The following is a 17,397-nucleotide window of genomic DNA, read 5'->3' as shown; positions in this document are numbered from 1 at the left end:
TTTTGCTTTCCATACGTTGAAATGATATAATGTCGGCGTCAACAGCCTTCTTCCACGCCGGAAGCTGAAACTTGTATGATTCTGGATTAATGATAATTGAATGTCTCATTTGTATACATAGCCCACAAGGCGACGTCACAAACCATCAGGGGAGAACGCCGCATAAAAACCAAACGTGCGCGCGCGTCTCCACTCTGAAGAACCGTATCGGAGAATCACGGCAAGCATTTCGCTGAAGAGCTGCCTCGTCAGAGAGCCTAGAAATGGCAGCGTCGTAGCAAGTATTTGTCAACACACTGATAGTGCATTTACTTCCGGGTGTAGGTCGGCGTTACCTCGCTAAATTCACTTGACATTCGTTTTCCACATCGAAGACTCGTACGATATAATCCACTGCAAGATGACACAATTAGAAAGTATATTTAATTTCTGGACTCCAAAAACGGCGTTCTTCACATAAGTAACACCTGTTTGTGTGTGCATTCGGGAGGACGACGGTGCAATCCCGCGCCCGGCCATCCTGATTTAGGTTTTCAATGATTTCCCTAAATCGCTTCAGGCAAATGCCGGGATGGTTCCTTAGGAAGGGCACGGCCGATTTCCTTCCCCATCCTTCCCTAATCCGAGCTTGTGCTCCGTCTCTAATGACATCGTTGTCGACGGGACGTTAAAACAGTAATCTCCACCTCCTCTGTTCGTGTGTTTAAGGTTGCGTTTCGAGGCTCAGGCAACATCGCAGTGACTATATTCCGCCTCTGGCCGCCAGTGTGTCGTTAGCTCAGAGGTTCCCTTGTGCGTTGCAGTGCTTGTACTATAAGACATAGCAGTTCGAATCACGGTAGAAGCCGCTGACTACAACCTTTTATTTTCCATTTTAATTAATGGAGTTGCAAACTGCTAGTAAAAATTTCTTATGCGAAATCTGAAGAATGCCTTTAAACATCAATCTTCGTCCGATTTCGACTTAGTAAATTAAGTTAATATCATGGATTTCTGCTTTGCAAATTCCAAGGTGCTTCACTGTAAAATAGACCCTGAAAAGATTCAAACCGACTGTCAACGATATAAATTTGAGCTTTGTTCGTCATATAGGTCTAACACGTCAGAAGGTTGTTGATGAAGTGCACATGTTCATTAATATAGTTCCCTTCTTCTAAATTTTTGCAATAGCATTTAACTGTAGACGTTTTCTAACACCGGCGTTAGCAATTCCTTTCCGTTCTCTGAAACCTTCAAAACGACAAATTTTTCTGGTTTAAATCTGATGACCTTAACTATCACTTCCGATCAACAATAAATACTTCATGAACCCATACATGGAACTCCAAACGTGCAGTGTTCCTGCACTGCTACAGAGCATGCATTGCAAGGTATTCACACAGTTTATCGCATAGACTTACCATAAGGAATGAAACAAGAACTGTAATACACTTTACACCACAGACGCTCACTCTGGCTTGACGAAAACATCCAAACATTGACCAAAAGTTGCACAAATAATTGAGTTTGAAAGGAAAAGAAACGAGGTATGAAGCATTTATAGATTCATCGAATGTAGTGAGGTGGTTTAATTTCGTCCCAGTCTATAAAATTAATTTCGGGCCATACTCAGCTCTTGCCGATTAATGTAATATAATACCCGCCTACTAATCAGGGCGTCTGTCTCCGTTGCTTTTGAGCGTGAATGGAAATTGTAGAAATTTTCTGTGGAGCAACATTTAATAATAAAGCGTTTTAAATCATCAAAAGCGATGAGCGGTAGCAGGCGCTTTCGATAAAGAACGGGGGAGTGCAGCGCCGCTGCTGTCGCCACGGCCGCTGCCAGTAGCCAGCAAATGGATCCCGGAGCTTTGCCGCATACGGCGTCCAGAGGAGGACAGTCTGCAGGAAATCTGCCGCAAAATCGTTACTGGATAAAATTTTGATATCGGTGTGCCACAAAGCGAAATAGATTGAATCTGCGCTACCATTACATTCACGTCTTCAGCATTCAGACAGAAGAGGCTATAAAAATATTTTTTGCCAGCTGCTCTCGATCCACTGACATTATGAACAGAAACAACGCACGCTACCGCTAGACCACAGGCGTAATCAGCTTAGAGTTTCTCTATCATGGGACAAGTTTTCCTCCAGGAAGTGCCGCAGTCTACAGTGTTGCCAGATTGTGCAGATAACCGGACTTAGAGAATTAGCGAGTTGGCCAGTTTTTTTGTCCCATGTCGCGATCGGCGCGGCCTTAGCCTCTGAAGCGGCCGGCCGCCGGTCAAGTTTTATGTCAAAGAGTGTACATGTTTCTTTTTGAAGTATCATGATTCATCTGCCTACTATTAATTTCTATACGAACTGTGAAATGTCTGCCACTAAGGTTTCACAAAGTCCGCCATTTTGGCACTCCCGGCATAGACATCTTCTTCATCGACACAAAGCACCGTCCTCGTTAAAGCGAAATCCCCAGCCACGCGGCTGGACTAGGCGCTGGGGCTACCCCTCTCGTCCGGCTAACGTTTGCCACCACGTGTTTGCTGCCGGAACCCGGCTTTGACGAGCGTCCTGTGCGGCCGCCCCAATTCCGAACGTATAATACACTCCTGGAAATTGAAATAAGAACACCGTGAATTCATTGTCCCAGGAAGGGGAAACTTTATTGACACATTCCTGGGGTCAGATACATCACATGATCACTCTGACAGAACCACAGGCACATAGACACAGGCAACAGAGCATGCACAATGTCGGCACTAGTACAGTGTATATCCACCTTTCGCAGCAATGCAGGCTGCTATTCTCCCATGGAGACGATCGTAGAGATGCTGGATGTAGTCCTGTGGAACGGCTTGCCATGCCATTTCCACCTGGCGCCTCAGTTGGACCAGCGTTCGTGCTGGACGTGCAGACCGCGTGAGACGACGCTTCATCCAGTCCCAAACATGCTCAATGGGGGACAGGTCCGGAGATCTTGCTGGCCAGGGTAGTTGACTTACACCTTCTAGAGCACGTTGGGTGGCACGGGATACATGCGGACGTGCATTGTCCTGTTGGAACAGCAAGTTCCCTTGCCGGTCTAGGAATGGTAGAACGATGGGTTCGATGACGGTTTGGATGTACCGTGCACTATTCAGTGTCCCCTCGGCGATCACCAGTGGTGTACGGCCAGTGTAGGAGATCGCTCCCCACACCATGATGCCGGGTGTTGGCCCTGTGTGCCTCGGTCGTATGCAGTCCTGATTGTGGCGCTCACCTGCACGGCGCCAAACACGCATACGACCATCATTGGCACCAAGGCAGAAGCGACTCTCATCGCTGAAGACGACACGCCTCCATTCGTCCCTCCATTCACGCCTGTCGCGACACCACTGGAGGCGGGCTGCACGATGTTGGGGTGTGAGCGGAAGACGGCCTAACGGTGTGCGGGACCGTAGCCCAGCTTCATGGAGACGGTTGCGAATGGTCCTCGCCGATACCCCAGGAGCAACAGTGTCCCTAATTTGCTGGGAAGTGGCGGTGCGGTCCCCTACGGCACTGCGTAGGATCCTACGGTCTTGGCGTGCATCCGTGCGTCGCTGCGGTCCGGTCCCAGGTCGACGGGCACGTGCACCTTCCGCCGACCACTGGCGACAACATCGATGTACTGTGGAGACCTCACGCCCCACGTGTTGAGCAATTCGGCGGTACGTCCACCCGGCCTCCCGCATGCCCACTATACGCCCTCGCTCAAAGTCCGTCAACTGCACATACGGTTCACGTCCACGCTGTCGCGGCATGCTACCAGTGTTAAAGACTGCGATGGGGCTCCGTATGCCACGGCAAACTGGCTGACACTGACGGCGGCGGTGCACAAATGCTGCGCAGCTAGCGCCATTCGACGGCCAACACCGCGGTTCCTGGTGTGTCCGCTGTGCCGTGCGTGTGATCATTGCTTGTACAGCCCTCTCGCAGTGTCCGGAGCAAGTATGGTGGGTCTGACACACCGGTGTCAATGTGTTCTTTTTTCCATTTCCAGGAGTGTATTTGCAGGGCGCCACAACTCACCCGTTACCTCACAATCACAATGCACAAAACATTCACCAGCTCAAAACACTTCAGAGTTTAACATGACAATTTACAAATTATCACATGTGATACAAAGAATAGTAACTCATGCTCTGTCTATCCTCAGTTCTGTAAAACATGTGGATAAAGAGTCCTACTATGGGGCACATAGAGACCTATCAAAATATGAAGTCCCTTCAAAAGTTAGTGTAATGTGATAGCTCTTCACCGCCGGGAATCATTCGCCTATACGACTGAGTGATGCACGTTACCATAGGCAGGTTTGCCTTCTTTGAACACTGGACACAAAGTACCCTTGAGCTGTTTACTCGAAAAGCTACAGTCTCTGCTTAACTCTCGTAGTGTTCTGCTACTATGTGCTTTCTCATTGGCTCAAGGCCATCCCAACCAAAAATACACCGTTCTTAAGCTCTACATACATGATTTGTTTTGTAAAGGCGTCGACGCTACTGCTGTGGAGGCCGAGTTGCCACGATTGTTACGACAGCCGAGTTTGTGAGTTCGTGACACAGCTTCTGGTGCAGTACAGTGCTAAGATAATTTCTCCCTGACACTATTACATAGCTATGCCCCAGGGTCAGGTAACAGGATTGGAAAACGAAGGTTCTACAACACTCCAACAAGTTAGTAAAAAAAGTCACACAAATGAGTTAAAAAGGTTTACTTATCTTGAAAGGGTACAGTACCGCCCGACATTGAAAATAGGTACAACATACTTCATTATTCTTGTCAGAACAACACATTTTTTGTGTAAAACTAACTCAATTTCAATTAATACAGCGAAGCCGGATACCAGTGTGGGAAAGAATGACAATTTATTTATTTAATTGATCACATGTGCACTCCCACAAAACAAATCCCTACATCCAGTTTGGTGAGATCTGTGAAATGAATGAATGTATGGTCGTCTGCTAACCGCAGATAGTGAATGTGGATATATGATCATCTTTGTGTCGATCCTTTGGCCACCTTTGGTGGGACCAAAGAGATGAAATTTGCCTGAGCTTTGAGCGCCTGAAATGTGGCTGACCAATACGGTAAGAAGGTGCTCCCCCCACTTCGACAGAGGTGTGAGAGAACCTAAGAGAATGGCCATGTTTCAGGACTCTGCCGCTGGATCTTGTGCTGTTAAGACCTGTTTTAGCTGTGCTCCGTAATGACGAAAGAGTGGAGACATGGTATGCATGTGGAATATTTAAGAGTAGTTTGAAATAATAATTTCTCTATCTCAGGAACTTTTGTGGGGAGAATTAAATGTCAGGCAGGTAATATTAATGGGATTGTAGTAATCTTCGGAAGTGACCAACGGTCACAATGAAACCACGTGAAGCAATAAGTTGAAATACTTCCGTGTGCTTAAGTTAAGCTGAATTACTAGCGTGTGTACAATAAGTTGAAATATTTAAGAAATAGCGTGTGTACCATAAGCTGAAATATTTAAGAAATGGCGTGTGCAGGACTTGAAATTAGAGACTAGTACTTCCACGTGGTGAGTACTGTGTGAGTCTCAATCTGTGTATGAGACAAAGGATAAAGAGAAGTACTCGTCCATGGTATCAGTTGAGGACTCGCGTGTGTGATGAATATGTCCTTAATGTTACATTGCGTGATATGATTCCGTGTGACGCTAAACTCTGAGAGAGAATCAAGGTGAGTCGGCCGTCTATCCAGCAACGCCACTTGGCTTGCATTGCACAGGAAGACGTGCATATATCTCCAGAGTTCATAGTAGGAAAGTAGAATTACAAAGTGGGGCAGTGTCGTGTGAAACTGGGATAAATATTAATTGAAGTGGGAAAGCTGAAAGTGATAATGTTGTGACTATTCCCTGTCTTGTATTTCATGTTGCAGTGTGGTGTATGTCATGTAATTTAAGTATGTGTGGTTTGCATGGGAGAGTAGCAAGGTAGTTTCAAAAGATTAGCGGGTTATGCATGTTCCTTCGGTACCGCTCGGTCTGGAGGAAAGTTTCGTGATAATGATTGTGAGAGTCGAAGTGTGAGAAATAATAAAAGATCCACCATCCTATCCAGAAAGTGCACTGTAGCGTTAAATAAATTACGAGACCATAATATAGAGATTAACCAATGTAAAGCCATGCCCACTGGGCGGAATTTCTCATGTGTTATTGTTGTAGGTTATAGAATTTGTGTGTTTAGGTTAGAGAATTTATCGGAATAAATAAGATAGTGAAAAGAAAAAGATTGGTGGACTTTTCCTTCGAATTGTATGTTGTCATAATGTCCCGAATTTATGTGTGCGCCATTCATGTTCAGTGCGGTGGCCACGTGTTGACAAAAGCCGTTAAATAAAAGACAAAAAGTAAATGTGGTATTGCCAGTGCGTAGTGTACAGTCAGAGTTCTGTAAATTACTGATAGTCAGATGCGTGTTTCCGTTGCGTATTATTCATACAGGAGGATAATTTGTAACTAAATAGTAAGATACGAGAGTTCATGTTACTCGATAAATTAAGAATGAATCCACTCGCTTGGCAGACCACTCATCTTGCAGGCCTGACTGCTTGATGCCACAGCATGAGCAAGGCATGTGGGTGCCTCTCAATCTTTATGACTAGTTGAATATTGAAGTCTACAACACTGCTTGTAATGTAACACAAAAAGGTCCCTCAGTGGCTTAGTGCAAATAATCGTAGGTAAACTTCACAGTACATAGCCCATGCAATTACAACTGACTGTTCAATTCTAAGAGTCCACTAAACGACGTTCTCCGCCTAGGTCACCCCTGGACAATGATCTATAACCAAACTGCCTCCGGGTAGGCGTCTGTCCGTTGTCGTCCGGATTGTACTCGGCCGGCAATTGGCCGAGGCGAAGTCGATATCTTCATCCTCAGCGCCGCCCGTGGCGCTGGTGGAACTCGCGCAAGTGGAGAGTCTCTATGGCATTGACACCAGCTCGCATCTTTGCGCCTGTGGTGCTTTTGCCCTGGTTGTGTCTTGTTCCGACGACACAGCAATTTGATTCAACTTGACCACTTCCCAGAGTAAATTAATATATTACAACAATATTTAAATAAAGAAATGTTACAAATATTCCGTCAGTTTCAGATCATTCACAAGAATTACAAATGAAGATTTTTTATAAATAAATCAACTAGTATTCTTGTGCAAATGCAGTCACTTTAAATAAGAAAAAATTGTCCGTAAATTTTGTTTAAACAGTCATTTATGTCTTCGTGACAGAAGTGTCTTTTGGTTCTCTTTTCAATTATTATGGTGTCCACTAACACATGCAACTGGGAACTTTTAAATTAGCGCAGTTTTTTAATAGCACCATCAGTCAACATAAGGTTTCTGGCAAAATAGTAAACTGTTAATTAATTAAATATGCAAGTACGATAAAGTGTGAGGTATTCACTTTCTGTATAATTGTGGAGTATACGATGTTCTGACAAGGATTTGCGTAATGAAAAAGATTTAACAGACGTCGTAAAACAACAAATAAAATAGATACAGATACGTAGCTTCCAGGGACGATAGGTGTAGTGCAATGCTATCATCTGAGATATCGTACGTTGAAATTTCAAGTAGTGTTTGAGAGTTGTTAATTCTAGATTCACTGTGAAAATGCTTATTCAATGCGAAATATTAACTTCTGTAGTTTTAAAGATATTGAAATACTGTTGTGTCATTGGACGCACCTCATTTTCTGAGATTGCAGATATATTGCCATCTTTCACCTTGTCTGACACTCCGACATGCGTTGGAGCATTGTCTCGTGCACAAAGGCCATGCGACCAACAGCCGTCCAAATTCCCAGCTTTGGAATTAAAATACTTCCGGTGACGCTGCGCCTGTTTTGTACACTGAAGCGCCAAAGAAACTGGTATAGGCATGCGTATTCAAACACACAGATATGTAAACAGGCAGGAGACGGCGCTGCTCCCAGCAACGCCTATATAAGTCAACAAGTGTCTGGCGCAGTTGTTAGATCGATTACTGTTGCTAAAATGGCAGGTTATCAAGATTTAAGTGAGTTTGAACGTGGTGTTATAGTCGGCGCACGAGCGATGGGACACAGCATCTCCGATGTAGCGATGAAGTGCGGATTTTCCCGTACGACCATTTCACGAATGTACCGTGAATATCAGGAATCCGGTAAAACATGAAATCTCCGACATCGCTGCGGCCGGAAAAATGTCCTGCGAGAACGGGACCAACGACGACTTAAGAGAATCGTTCAACGTGATAGAAGTGCAACCCTTCCGCAGATTGCTGCGGATTTCAATGCTGGGCCATCAAAAAGTGGCGGCGTGCGAACCATTCAACAATCCGTTTCGATATCGGCTTTCGCAGCCGAAGGCCCACTCGTGTACCCTTGATGACTCCACGCCTGATGACTGCCTCACCTGGGTCCATCAACACCGACATTATACTGTTGATGACTGGTCTGAAGAGTCTCGTTTCAAATTGTATCCAGCGGATGGACGTGTACTGGTATACTGGTATGGAGACAATCTCATGAATCCATGGACCCTGCATGTGAGCAGGGGACTGTTCAGGCTGGTGGACACTCTGTAATGGTGTGGGGCGTGTGTAGTTGAAGTGATATGGGACCACTGGTACGTTTAGACACGGCTCTGATATTTGACACGTACGTAAGCATCTTGTCTGATCACCTGCATCCATTCATGCCCATTGTGCATTCCGAAGGACACGGTCAAATCCAGCAGGACAGTGCGGCAGCCCAAACGTCCAGAATTGCTACGAAGTGGCTCCAGGAACGCACTTCAGTGTTTAAACACTTCCGGTGGTGACCAAACTTCCCAGACATGAACATTATTGAGCATATCTGGAATGCCTTGCAGCGTGCTGTTCAAAAGAGATCTCCACCCCCCTCGTACATTTACGGATTTATGGACAACCCTACAGGGTTCAACAAATGGTTCAAATGGCTCTGAGCTCTATGGGACTTAACATCTAAGGTCATCAGTCCCCTAGAACTTAGAACTACTTAAACCTAACGAACCTAAGGACAACACACACATCCATGCTCGAAGCAGGATTCGAACCTGCGACCGTAGCCGTCACGCGGTTCCTTACTGAAGCGCCTAAAACCGCTCGGCCACCCCGGCCGGCCCTGCAGGGTTCATGATGTCAATTCCCTTCAGCACCAATCCAGACATTAGTCGAGTCCATGCCACGTGGCTATGCGGCACTTCTGTGTGCTCACGGAGGCCCTACACGACATCAAGCAGGTGTACCAGTTTGTTTGGCTGTTCAGAGTAACGTATTAATGTTGGTCGCCTTACAATGGCTCTTTCACTCACTCTGATGTCTCCACTTTCCTTCGAACAAGTTAGTGTATAGTACTTGTCATCTGAACATCCGATGCAAAAATATACTAGTGGCGTCCAATGATTGTAATGTTCGCACAACTGCATTTAGCCTTTTGAAGGTTCGTCGGAAGACAGACCTGATTAAAAAATCGTCCAAACGTAAAAAACAGTGTCTGGTCCAGGTGCTTTATTAATAATCAGTAAATCTTCCAGAATACTTGAACAGCTGAGACCGCATTAGTCAACGCTGCTCAAGATACTCTGAAGAAGCGCTAACCGCAAGAAACACGTCATATCAATAAAACACCAGGAACGGAGACTGTTATTTCTTTTTGAAACATTGAACCACTGTTGCTGCTTCAGGGCAAAGTAGAATGGATTAAAGTGTACAGACTTAGTTTCCATTGAAAATATTTGTACTTCTTTTTCTGAAATTAATTCTGATGCGAACTACGGACGCGATAACATCGTCTGAAAATTCGGTGCTGACAGCTGACCATTGATCATGCTATGAATGCCACTTGGTCGGGCACTTAACGCTGGTCTTCCAAAAGCATACTGCTGTTTTTAAGCCTCCGAATAAAGTTTTGTCCCGCGCTTTTGTCCCGCACCTGATTGAACGAGAGCAGCGCGGTCGTGCGCCTATGGTCGGAAGTTCCCATTCTACGCAGCGCATCAAAATCATTTCAAGATCTGACTGAACGTTTGGAGCTCTACTCATTATACGTATCTCCTTCAACACACAATCGTCCCTAGTTGCTTTAGGCCTTTCACGCAGTTCTTTTGAATGGTTTCGTTAGCTCTGTCGTGGAAACGACATTTATAAGACCATAGGTGTGGTCCCTGACACATAGTAACGTGTCAACTACGTCAATAGAGGGCGACAAAGAGTAGTTTGCACTCATCTCTATTGGTCGAAACGTCGCCATTCCTTCCGAAGTTTCCGTTCGCATAATGTCCGCAAAGCACCGTAACGGAAATTTCTTCCTACTTAAAGAAGTCATGAGTCGAGGAGCATTCCGGTGGCCCTGTTGTGTAATGATCGTTTTTCGACTGAAATGAAATGAAATGAAATGATCGTATGGCATTGCTGTCCGGGATGCCCATGAGGGGAAGTTCGGCCGCCGTATTGCAAGTCCTTTTTTTTTGTTAGTTGACGCCACTTCGGCGACTCGCGAGTCAATGATGATGAAGAAAACACAACACCCAGTCGTCACGAGGCAGAGAAAATCCCTAACCCCGCCGGGAATCGAACCCGGGACCCCGTGGGCGGGAAGCGAGAACGCTACCGCAAGACCACGAGAAAAGTACTCTTTGACACAACTGCGATATGAACCATTTCATTCACATGAGGGTCCTGCATAAAGGTAATGACCCACCTTCAGCTCATCATCAGACCACAGCTATGCTCCGTTTTACCCACATAAAGAGCCGGCCGCTGTGGCCGAGCGGTTCTAGCCGCTTCAGTCTGGAACCGCGCGACCGCTACGGTCGCAGGTTCGAAACCTGCCTCGGGCATGGATGTGTGTGATGTCCTTAGGTTAGTTAGGTTTAACTAGTTCTAAGTTCTAGGGGACTAATGACCTCAGATGTTAAGTCCCATAGTGCTCAGAGCCATTTGAACCATTTGAATCCACATGAAGAAGAGGGATGTTATTACGATTACATAAAGCGGACCGGTGTAAACTTCTGAGCTTTCGATAGTACTCAACGTCGCCTTCGGAATGAAAGCACCTGGCTGTCAAAGAAGAGATACATCCACAGATGTAAGTTATGTGTTGGTGCCCATTAAACCAGAGATAAGACCAATAATCCCTCCTCTGTTCTATCCTTAATTCTTTACAGAACCGAACTTTCATGTATAACTAAACATTAAAAATGAGAAAGCTTTTCAGATAAAAGAAAATTTCTTAACATTATACTTCTTTGACCCTCGTGTCTACATATTTATTTTTCAACATAGTCTCCTTGGAGACGAACACAGAATGTTTGACATTGTTGACGGAGTCACAACCTCACCTCTGCTTTCTTCATTTCATCACTATCAAAGGAAAGTCCTCGAAGGTGTTCTTTATGTATTGGACACAGATGACAATCCGATGGGACCAAGTCGGGAATGGAGGATGATGGATAACAGTGAACCCTTAGCGTCGGATTGCTGCAGATGTCGCAACGCTGGTGTGGGGTCTGACATCATGCTGAAGGTGAGGGTGCGCCATGTGTGGACGAACTCTTCAAAAACGAAACTCCATAACAGCACGCCATTTCTCACTCGTCGACGTAGTTACTGCCATGTTATATGCTACAATTCGGAGCCCTCTAGAGGCAGAGAGCTGCAACTTGCTTCAGCAAAGTGGGTCAGGAAAGTGAGAAATATGCATAACATGTAATATCCCAACCGGTATTGAGAACAGAATAAAAAATTCGCTGGCATTATTTTTAGCAGCCGGCCGGGGTGGCCAAGCGGTTAAAGGCGATACAGTCTGGAACCGCGCGACCGCTACGGTCGCAGGTTCGAATCCTGCCTCGGGCATGGATGTGTGTGATGTCATTAGGTTGGTTAGGTTTACGTAGTTCTAAGTTCTAGGGGACTGATGACCTTAGAAGTTAAGTCCCATAGTGCTCAGAGCCATTTATTTTTAGCACGCCTTCGTATGTTAGTTTTGCACTGAGATGATAAGTCATGGATACGTGCTAATATCGTGTCGGACCTCGTTTTGTACGGAGCAGTGCAGCAACTCGACGTGGCATGGACTCAACAAGTTGTTGGAGGCTCCCTGCAGAAATATTGAACCCATCTGACTCTACAGCCGACCTTAACTGCGAAACTGCTGCCGGTGCAGGAACCGACCTGTCGATTAAGTCTCGTAAATGTTTGGTGTGATTCATGTTGGGCAATATGGGAGGCCAAACCATTCGCTCGAATTGTCAAAAATGTTCTTCAAACTAATCGCGAAAAACTGTGGTCTGGTGAAATGGCGCATTGTTACGGGAACATGAAGTCCACGAATGGTTGCAAATGGTCTCCAAGTAGACGAACGTAACTATTTCCGGTCAATGATTGACTCAGTTTGACCAGAGAACCCAGTGCCTTCCAGCGTAAAGACTGCCCACACCATTATGGAGCTTGCACAGGGGCTTTGTAGACAATTGGGTACGTGGCTTCGTGGGGACCGCACCACACTCGAATTCTAGCATCAGATTTTGCCAACTAATATCGACACTCATCTGACCAGGCGAGGGTTTTCAGTCGTTTAGGGTCCATCCCATATGGTCATGAGCCCGGAGGCGATGTCGTTCTGCTAGAAAAGGCACACGCGTCGGTCGTCTGTTGCCATAGCCCATTAATACTAAATTTCGCTGCACTGTCCTAACGGATAATTTCGTCGCACGTCTCACATTGATTCCTGCGGTTATTACAAGCAGCGTTGCTTGTCTGTTAGCACTGACAACTCTACGCAAAGGCCAATACTCTCGGTCGTTAAGTGAAGGCCGTCGGGTACTGTGTGTCCGTGGTGAGACGTAATGCCTGATATTTAGTGTCCTTTGCACACTCTAGACACTATGGATCTCGGAATATTGAATTGATTCAAATGGCTCTGAGCACTATGGGACTTACCATCTGCGGTCATCAGTCCCCTAGAAATTAGAACTTTTTTCTTCGTACATCAGTCTACTGACTGGTTTGATGCGGCCCGCCACGAATTCCTTTCCTGTGCTAACCTCTTCATCTCAGAGTAGCACTTGCAACCTACGTCCTCAATTATTTGCTTGACGTATTCCAATCTCTGTCTTCCTCTACAGTTTTTGCCCTCTACAGCTCCCTCTAGTACCATGGAAGTCATTCCCTCATGTCTTAGCAGATGTCCTATCATCCTGTCCCTTCTCCTTATCAGTGTTTTCCACATATTCCTTTCCTCTCCGATTCTGCGTAGAACCTCCTCATTCCTTACCTTATCAGTCCACCTAATTTTCAACATTCGTCTATAGCACCACATCTCAAATGCTTCGATTCTCTTCTGTTCCGGTTTTCCCACAGTCCATGTTTCACTACCACACAATGCTGTACTCCAGACCTACATCCTCAGAAATTTCTTCCTCAAAATAAGGTCGGTATTTGATATTAGTAGACTTCTCTTGGCCAGAAATGCCTTTTTTGCCATAGCGAGTCTGCTTTTGATGTCCTTCTTGCTCCGTCCGTCATTGGTTATTTTACTGCCTAGGTAGCAGAATTCCTTAACTTCATAGACTTCGTGACCATCAATCCTGATGTTAAGTTTCTCGCTGTTCTCATTTCTACTACTTCTCATTACCTTCGTCTTTCTCCGATTTACTCTCAAACCATACTGTGTACTCCGTAGACTATTCATTCCGTTCAGCAGATCATTTAATTCTTCTTCACTTTCACTCAGGATAGCAATGTCATCAGCGAATCGTATCATTGATATCCTTTCACCTTGTATTTTAATTCCACTCCTGAACCTTTCTTTTATTTCCATCATGGCTTCCTCGATGTACAGATTGAAGAGTAGGGGCGAAAGGCTACAGCCTTGTCTTACACCCTTCTTAATACGAGCACTTCGTTCTTGATCGTCCACTCTTATTATTCCCTCTTGGTTGTTGTACATATTGTATATGACCCGTCTCTCCCTATAGCTTACCCCTACTTTTTTCAGAATCTCGAACAGCTTGCACCATTTTATATTGTCGAACGCTTTTTCCAGGTCGACAAATCCTATGAAAGTGTCTTGATTTTTCTTTAGCCTTGCTTCCATTATTAGCCGTAACGTCAGAATTGCCTCTCTCGTCCCTTTACTTTCCCTAAAGCCAAACTGATCGTCACCTAGCGCATTCACAATTTTCTTTTCCATTCTTCTGTATATTATTCTTGTAAGCAGCTACGATGCATGAGCTGTTACGCTGATTGTGCGATAATTCTCGCACTTGTCAGCTCTTGCCGTCTTCGGAATTGTGTGGATGATGCTTTTCCGAAAGTCAGATGGTATATCGCCAGACTCATATATTCTACACACCAACGTGAATAGTCTTTTTGTTGCCACTTCCCCCAGTGATTTTAGAAATTCTGATGGAATGTTATCTATCCCTTCTGCCTTATTTGACCGTAAGTCCTCCAAAGCTCTTTTAAATTCCGATTCTAATACTGGATCCCCTATCTCTTCTAAATCGACTCCTGTTTCTTCTTCTATCACATCAGACAAATCTTCACCCTCATAGAGGCTTTCAATGTATTCTTTCCACCTATCTGCTCTCTCCTCTGCATTTAACAGTGGAATTCCCGTTGCACTCTTAATGTTACCACCGTTGCTTTTAATGTCACCAAAGGTTGTTTTGACTTTCCTGTATGCTGAGTCTATCCTTCCGACAATCATATCTTTTACGATGTCTTCACATTTTTCCTGCAGCCATTTCGTCTTAACTTCCCTGCACTTCCTATTTATTTCATTCCTCAGCGACTTGTATTTCTGTATTCCTGATTTTCCCGGAACATGTTTGTACTTCCTCCTTTCATCAATCAACTGAAGTATTTCTTCTGTTACCCATGGTTTCTTCGCAGCTACCTTCTTTGTACCTATGTTTTCCTTCCCAACTTCTGTGATGGCCCTTTTCAGAGATGTCCATTCCTCTTCAACTGTACTGCCTATTGCGCTATTCCTTATTGCTGTATCTATAGCGTTAGAGAACTACAAACGTATCTCGTCATTCCTTAGTACTTCCGTAACCCACTTCTTTGCGTATTGATTCTTCCTGACTAATGTCTTGAACTTCAGCCTACTCTTCATCACTAATATATTGTGATCTGAGTCTATATCTGCTCCTGGGTACGCCTTACAATCCAGTATCTGATTTCGGAATCTCTGTCTGAGCATGATGTAATCTAATTGAAATCTTCCCGTATCTCCCGGCCTTTTCCAAGTATACCTCCTCCTCTTGTGATTCTGGAACAGGGTATTCGCTATTACTAGCTGAATCTTGTTACAGAACTCAATTAGTCTTTCTCCTGTTTCATTCCTTGTCCCAAGCCCATATTCTCCTGTAACCTTTTCTTCTATTCCTTCCCCTACAACTGCATTCCAGTCGCCCATGACTATTAGATTTTCGTCCCCCTTTACATACTGCATTACCCTCATACAATTTCTCTATCTGTTCACCTTCAGCTTGCGACGTGGGCATATATACCTGAACTATCGTTGTCGGTGTTGGTCTCCTGTCGATTCTGATTATAACAACCCAGTCACTGTACTGTTCACAGTAACACACCCTCTGCCCTACCTTCCTATTCATAACGAATCCTACACCTGCTATACCATTTTCTGCTGCTGTTGATATTACCCGATACTCATCTGATCAGAAATCCTTGTCTTCCTTCCACTTCACTTCACTGACCCCTACTATATCTAGATTGAGCCTTTGCATTTCCCTTTTCAGATTTTCTAGTTTCCCTACCACGTTCAAGCTTCTGACATTCCACACCCCGTCTCGTAGAACGTTATCCTTTCGTAGATTATTCAATCTTTTTCTCATGGTAACCTCCCCCTTGGCAGTCCCCTCCCGGAGGTCCGAATGAGGGACTATTCCGGAATCTTTTGCCAATGGAGAGATCATCATGACACTTCTTCAATTACAGGCCACATGTCCTGTGGATACACATTACGTGTCTTTTATGCAGTGGTTTCCATTGCCTTCTGTATCCTCATGTCGTCGATCATTGCAGATTCTTCCGCATTTAGGGGCAATTTCCCACCCCTAGGACAAGAGAGTGCCCTGAACCTCTATCCGCTCCTCCGCCCTCTTTGACAAGGCCGTTGGCAGAATGAGGCTGACTTCTTATGCCGGAAGTCTTCGGCCGCCAATGCTGATTATTTATCAAAATTTAGGCAGTGGCGGGGATCGAACCCTGGACCGAAGACGTTTTTTGATTATGAATCAAAGACGCTACCCCTAGACCACGGGTACCCTCGCCGATACACCATCGATACGGGCTTTTGAAGCCGAAGGCCCACTCTTGTACCCTTGATGACTAAGCTTTACGGGTTGCCTGGGTCCGTCAACAGCGAAACACGTTTCCTGGTCTGACGAGTCTCGTTTCAAATTGTGTCGAGCGGATGGACGTGTACGAGTACGGAGACAACCTAATGAACCCATGGACCCTGCACTTTAGCAAGGGACTGTTCAACCTGGTGGACGCTCTGTAAGGGTGTGGGTCGTGTTACAGTTTGAGTGATATGGGACCCCTGATACGTCTAGATACGACTCTGAAAGGTGACACGTACGTAAGCATCCTGTCTGATCACCTGTACTCATTCATGTCATTTGGGCAATTCCAGCAGAACAATTTGACACCCCACACTTCCATAAATGCAACAGAGTGGTTCCAGGAACACCCTTCTGAGTTTAAATACTTCCACTGGCCAGCAAACTCCCGAGACATGTACATTATTGAGCATATTTGGGACGCCTTTCAAAGTGCTGTTCAGAGGAGATATCCACCCCGTCCTACTCTTAAGGATTTATCGACAGCCCTGCAGAATTCATCGTGTCAATTCCTTCCACCATTACTTCAGATATTAGTCGAGTCCATGCCACGTCGTGTTGCGGCACTTCTGCGTGCTCGCGGGGCCTCTAGACGATATAGGCAGATGTACCAGTTTCTTTGGCTCTTCAGTGTAGAACTCAACATGTCGCTCTCAACGCGGCAAAATCTAGAGACGTAAAGATAAATTTCGGAGTACCCCCAGAAAGTGTGATAGTACCTTTAGTGTTTACAATATAAACGATCTAGTGGGAAACATCGGAAGCTCTTTAAGAGAGTTCGCAGATGAAGCGGTTGTCTCTGAGAAAGGAGAAACACTAGAAGACAGTATCGATTTGCAAAATGACCTGCCGAAGATTGGCGAATGGTGTTGATGCTGAACGTGAATAAATGTAACATACTGCACGTACATAGGAAATGGAATCCATTACTCCACAACTACACTATTGATGACAAGTTGCTGCAAACAGTACATACTGTAAAATATCTAGGAGT

Source organism: Schistocerca nitens, chromosome 7 (assembly GCF_023898315.1).
Source record: "Schistocerca nitens isolate TAMUIC-IGC-003100 chromosome 7, iqSchNite1.1, whole genome shotgun sequence".
NCBI classification, from domain to species: domain Eukaryota; kingdom Metazoa; phylum Arthropoda; class Insecta; order Orthoptera; family Acrididae; genus Schistocerca; species Schistocerca nitens.
Note: the sequence above shows the minus strand (reverse complement) of the source record.